Below are 6,000 nucleotides of genomic sequence, written 5' to 3'. Positions count from 1 at the left end.
TTTAAAGTATGTGCTTTTTTTTGCCACCTTTAGGTTGTGGCTAGTATCAACATTATATACTGAAATATATAATGGAATGGCCCATTTTTACATATTTACATGACTCTATGAGGTGATATTTCACTGGGACTTTGATTCATATTTTCCTGATCATTAGTGACATTGAGTATTTTCTCACATACTTGTTGGCAATTTGAGTATCTTCTTTGAAGAAATGTCTACCTAGTCCTTAGACCATTTTTAAAAGTTGGCTTATTAGTATTTTTTAAACTATTATTATAGGAGTTCCTTTTATCATTTGGATATTAGCCACTTATCATATATATGTAGTTTTCAAATATTTTCTTCCACTCTGTAGGATGACTTTTGATGCTGCTGACTGTTTCCTTTGTTGTACTGAGTTTGATGTGGTCCTTCTTGTTAGTTTTTGCTTTTGATGTCACATCATTGATCACTGCTAAAACCAATATTGTGTAACTTCTCTCCTATGTTTTCTTTCCAGAAAAATAACTTTTAGGGTTGCCTGGGTGGCTCAGTGGGTTAAGCATTAGACTCTTGATCTAGGTTCAGGTCATGACCTCAGGATTGTGAGACTGATCCTTGTGTCAGGCTCTGGACTGAATGTGGAGCCTGTTTAATATTCTCTCTCTCCCTCCCCCAGCTTGCATGTACTCTCTTTATAAACTAACAAAAAAAAATTCTTAGTTTGTGACTTTTTCTATTGTTTTGCTATTTCTGCTGTAATTTTTGTTATTTCCTTCCTTCTCTAGTCTTGGAACTTACTTTATTCTTTTCTTAGTTCCTTGATCTGTAAATTAGGTTATTTAGTGGGGATCTTTTGTTAGGATATTAGATCTATATACATAATTCCTAGGGGGGAATATCTAAGACAAAGTAACACTTTAATTTAGGAAGCAATGCATTAAAACATGCATTTAAAAGATAAACTGTTAAAATGATTAAGATATTTTTATGTGTAGATTGCTTTTTGTGATACATCTCATTTAATAAGATACTAAAATTGTCTCCCTATTAAATAAATGTGATATGCATAAACAAGACAGTCAAAGTCTCCCTTGATTGAAATTTGCACTTGATTTCTCATGCGGAGAATGATTATAGACAGTTTTGATGATGGTTTCTCAACTTCTCTTAATGGGCTTTTAGAGGCATTAGCAATGTGTGCTTTCAATAGCTCTTAAAGCATTCCCAGTTGTGAAAGAATGGATATATGGGAAACCACTGAAGAATGTGTAGAGGCTGTTACTCACACTTGTTTTTATCCTGTGCTCTATCAAGATGTGAAATTTGCTTAATTTCACTTTCATCCTTTTCTGCAAATCTCAATTTACTCTTGATATTTCATCTCTCCCAGTTTTCTCTCTTCTGTTCTCTTTTCTACTGGAATATTAAATGTTTTAATCTCTTCTTTTCTTCTTTAGATCTTCCCTTTGCAGGAGTAACCTTAGTTCACTAACGAGGTGTTCTCTTAGGTAGCTTTGACTGATTCCACAAGACTGACCTTCCTTGGGATCGCTCTTGTGGGTGTGGTGGGTTAGCAGTTGAAGGAAGGGCTTTAGTCTTTCCACACAGAAGCAGCAGGAAAGTCCCATCCTATCTGCTCACCTTTCTTGGCTGTTTTCTTTCAGCACTTCCACAGATCACCTGGTGCTCATCAGGACAAAGGCACTTCTTCATCTCCTCACCTATTTAACCAATCCCCAGCCCTCTCCCTTCTGGTAACCATCAGTGTGTTCTGTTTAGTTAAGAGTCTGTTCTTCCTTTATCTCACTCTGTCTTATTTTTTCCCTTTATCTTGTTTGGCTTGTTTCTTAAATTCCACAGGAGTGAAATCATATGGTACTGGTCTTCCTCCAACTACATTATTTTCCTCATTTTCCCCTCATTATTATACTCTTTAGCTCTGACCATGTTATTGCAAGTGGCAATATTTCATTCTTTTATATGGCTGAGTAATATTTCATTACTCTTCATATATTCTGAAATCTAGTAAACTACCCCAATGAAACTAAAAGTTCAATGAATATTTGTGGATTTCTTTTGAACTGCAATAAAGAAATCAAATAAATAGCACAAAATGAGATTTACCGAATTATTTTCTGATATAATTTTCTTTAAAATTCCACTTTAAAAGTAGGTTTAGGTTTACTTGTAATCCACATTCAATCTAAGGAATAATCTTCAATTCTGACCATCTGCATTTCCTTCATCAGGAAGATTGGAATGAATAGGCCTGGGGATGTGTGTCCGAGGAGTTGCTTGGTTGGAAGGCATCTTAGTTGACCCCTTCAGTCCTCTAGGGGGCACTCTAGGCCTAACAAGAAGCAAAAACTTCCTGGTGGTCCAAGCTTGAACAATTAAAGAGAGAACAGAAATCATGTGAGCCAGTCCAATTATAGATAGGAAAGGTGGGGAGAGAGTGGGACCAGGTTTGTGTAAAGCTCATCTAAGGTTTTCAGTTCTGCCATTGCATATCAACTTCAGACATCTGTAGGCCATGTCTCTAGAAATCCATTATAGAGATAATTCTTAGAGACAGGTGACAGGATAGGGATAGTTCTGGACCTTGTGATCAAGGAAATGAGACAGAAAACATTCTGTTACCTGGTATCAGTTGTGAATAAAAGCCCCTAAACCTACTGGCATTGAAATTATTTCAAAATCCCCAATATCCTACCTTTTTATATACCTCTGCTCAGAGTGGAGGGAACAAGAAAAAAGGAAAAAAAAAAAAAGGAACAAAAATAGAAGGAAAGGAAGAGATCAATATTGACTTTGACCAGCAACATGTGACTTGGCCCGCCTCAGCTATGTGGGTGAAAGAGTATCCACCAGTAGCACAGGAGAGGTGGAGAGGTGGAACTTAAATCAAAGGGGGCATTATGCAGAAATGTATTTTTCACCAACAAAATTCTGGTTGGAATCATTGTTTATGCAGATGTTGGCCGCCTGTTTTGGTTTCTAGAACTCTCCCGACTTCAAGAAATTGTAGTTACTTCTGCAGTACACAATGCATGCTACCAGATAGTTTTCCTTTATCAGTATTTATACATAGCCTAATTCTCACATTGTCTAAGTATGCAATTTGGGGAATGGAGTGTCTCTTCCCTATGAGTCTTCAAGGTTCTATGTAACCTCCTTTGGGACATTGACACTTCTAGAAGGATCATTTAGCATTCCTCACATGCTAACCCATAAATCTTACATAAAGTGTTTTCAGGAAAATCCCTTATATCTTCCTTTATTGGAAATTTGGCACCTACCTCTCTGCCTTGCTGGCAAGCATACTTTTGGAGAGATTACTGTGCACTGCTACTGGGTCACTGTGGGTGGAGTCTGGAGTTCTGTGAATGACAGAGCTGAGGTGTGATTGGTGCTATGTGGTTCTGTTGGAAGCGATTGAGGGTAAGAACACAATTTTTCTACACTCTGCAGACTGGAGTGTTCCTAATAAAGCCACTGAAAAAGAAACATGAAGACAGACTGGGGAGCTCTGCTGGGGCTTCTGTGGGTCCATGTTTGCTGTGAGTTGCATTCCTTATGGGTATTGGGAGGAGTCCACAGCCCAGTGGTGAGGGGAGTGAGCGGACAGAGAACTCTAGAACCCTACATCATTGGGATTGGTTCTTTGAATATTTTACAGGTTTGAAAATGGCACCACTGACTCCCCAGTCATATCATTTGTGTTTTTCCCTTTTCACACAGGGGTGAGAGGGATGACGGTGGAGCAGAGCCCTTCACACCAGAGCCTCCAGGAGGGAGCCAACTCTACTCTCAAGTGCAATTTTTCTAGCCCAGTGAACAGAGTGCAGTGGTTCCGACAGAATCCTGGGGGCGGCGGCTTCACCTCATTGTTTTACATATTTTCGGGGATGAAGCAGAGTGGAAGGTTAACCTGCACAGTGAATACTAAGGAACAGTCTAGCACCCTCCACATCACGGCCTCCCGACTGGAAGACTCAGCCACCTACCTGTGTGCGGGGGAGGCACAGTGCTCCCCGGTGATCTGTAGCCTGCACCCAAACTGCAGCTGCACCTGCAGCCCCCGCCTCTCCCTGGGGCTGGCATTTGCCCCCATAGCAGCCTTCGCATATTTTTAGACTTAAGTTACAGCACTTTTTTCCCTTCTAAATTAGAACTACCAGTGCTCTCAATTCACTTGCTTTTCCTGCCCTTTTTCTTCCAAAAAGCCCTTTGTAGGTAAAAAGTTCTACCATGGAACCTTTGGAGTAAGTGACAGAGATGCCCATATCCAGTACCCTGGGAAGACAGATGTCCTGGCAGCTAGCATATAAATTATTTGTAAATAGCCAAATGGAAAAGGCTTGAAAAAATAGATGGTCATCAAAAATAGAGAGAGTTGACTAAAATTTTTAGTTACCTGTAAATGTTTTACTATCAAAGGATAGTAATGAGAACATGTGTAATGTTTTCTCCAGTCTGTATTCACCATTTTCCCCTTGAAAATACAAATAAAATAAAATAAAATAATTTTACTGAGGGTCAGGCACTCTACTTACCTAATTGCATATATTTTTATTTTAGTAAGGTAAACCCTGTGAATAAGAACTTTTATTTCATGCAAGAATCAATGAGGATTTTAGAGCATAAGTGCTTTAGTGGAGCTCTTATTATTCCGAAAGTTAGTGAATCTGAGATGATATAAGAGCTTATCCTCTGAGTATCTGATATAGAAGACACTTTAGAATCACAAAATCTTAATGATTTCCATTGATCAGTTTTACAATATGTTAACATATCACTGACAGAAGTATTTAAGTCATTTCTAAATAGTACCTTGTGTGGACGAGTTTATGAGAATTTTCATTCCACTCCATGAAAATCATTGCTCATCCTTGCATTTTGCATGAATTTATTCCTCATGATTTTATAACATTATTCCCAGTCTGGGGAAGGGAGAAGACAGCGTTCAGGATTACCATAAAAGAATCCTTCCCTCTTGTAACCAGAGACAAAGACTGCATGAAATACATGCAGAAAGATTCCAGTAAAAATGGGATTCCAGCCTGCACTGGCTTCTATGTTGAGAAAAGGGCATTGACAGGAAAGCCTGTGCCCCTGAAAATTCAGATGAAGGTAAATGGGCAGATTCCCTGAAGCTGGGAGGAAACTCAGTTTCTTGAGCATGGGACCTGTGCAGTTACACAGCCCCCCAAATCACCCAAGGAACCCTGACTTTTGATGCTGTGCCCTGTCTTGAAATTAATACTAGTTTTACCTTTATGCTTGCCTTTTATAAGTGAGTCCTATAAGTGCGAAGAACAAGTGCCTGAGCAGAGAGGTACATGCGGCACCAGGACACAGGCGGGAACACATGCAGGCTCAGCTTTTGGGTCACAGCAGGCTGTGTGTGAGCTGAGCAGTTGATGGGGCCACCTGTGGTGTCTGTGCCTGCTTTGGACTAGCTGGGGCTTTGACATACAGCCAAGGGTGTAGTAAATAATGTTGGGAAATTACTACAGATTGAAAGTGTATATCTAGACATTTCAAGAAAGCAGTTTGGCAGTTTCTTATGGGACTAAACATATTCCTATGACTTTTTGGAAAAGGCAGAATGGGAGAAGATATTTGCAAATGACATATCAGATAAAGGACTAGTGTCCAAAATCTATAAAGAACTTAGCAAACTCAACACCCAAAGAACAAATAATCCAATCAAGAAATGGGCAGAGGACATGAACAGACATTTCTGCAAAGAAGACATCCAGATGGCCAACAGACACATGAAAAAGTGCTCCATATCACTCGGTATCAGGGAAATACAAATCAAAACCACAATGAGATATCACCTCACACCAGTCAGAATGGCTAAAATCAACAAGTCAGGAAATGACAGAGGCTGGCAAGGATGCGGAGAAAGGGGAACCCTCCTACACTGTTGGTGGGAATGCAAGCTGGTGCAACCACTCTGGAAAACAGCATGGAGGTTCCTCAAAATGTTGAAAATAAAACTACCCT

General features: G+C 39.5%; 1 long non-coding RNA gene across 1 annotated transcript in view; it reads right to left on the bottom strand.

The window, feature by feature from the left end:
- Positions 1–3,819: 3,819 nt before the first annotated feature.
- Positions 3,820–6,000, bottom strand: part of LOC309866788 — a 489,301-nt gene continuing 487,120 nt past the window's right edge. The window contains exon 2 of the long non-coding RNA XR_014312805.1: positions 3,820–4,015. This is a non-coding gene — a long non-coding RNA (uncharacterized lncRNA). The remainder of the gene's footprint in view (positions 4,016–6,000) is intronic.

This window comes from Mustela nivalis (genome assembly GCF_964662115.1).
Source record: "Mustela nivalis genome assembly, chromosome: 6".
Classification (NCBI taxonomy): Eukaryota; Metazoa; Chordata; class Mammalia; order Carnivora; family Mustelidae; genus Mustela; species Mustela nivalis.
This window is presented reverse-complemented; position numbering and strand designations above follow the sequence as displayed.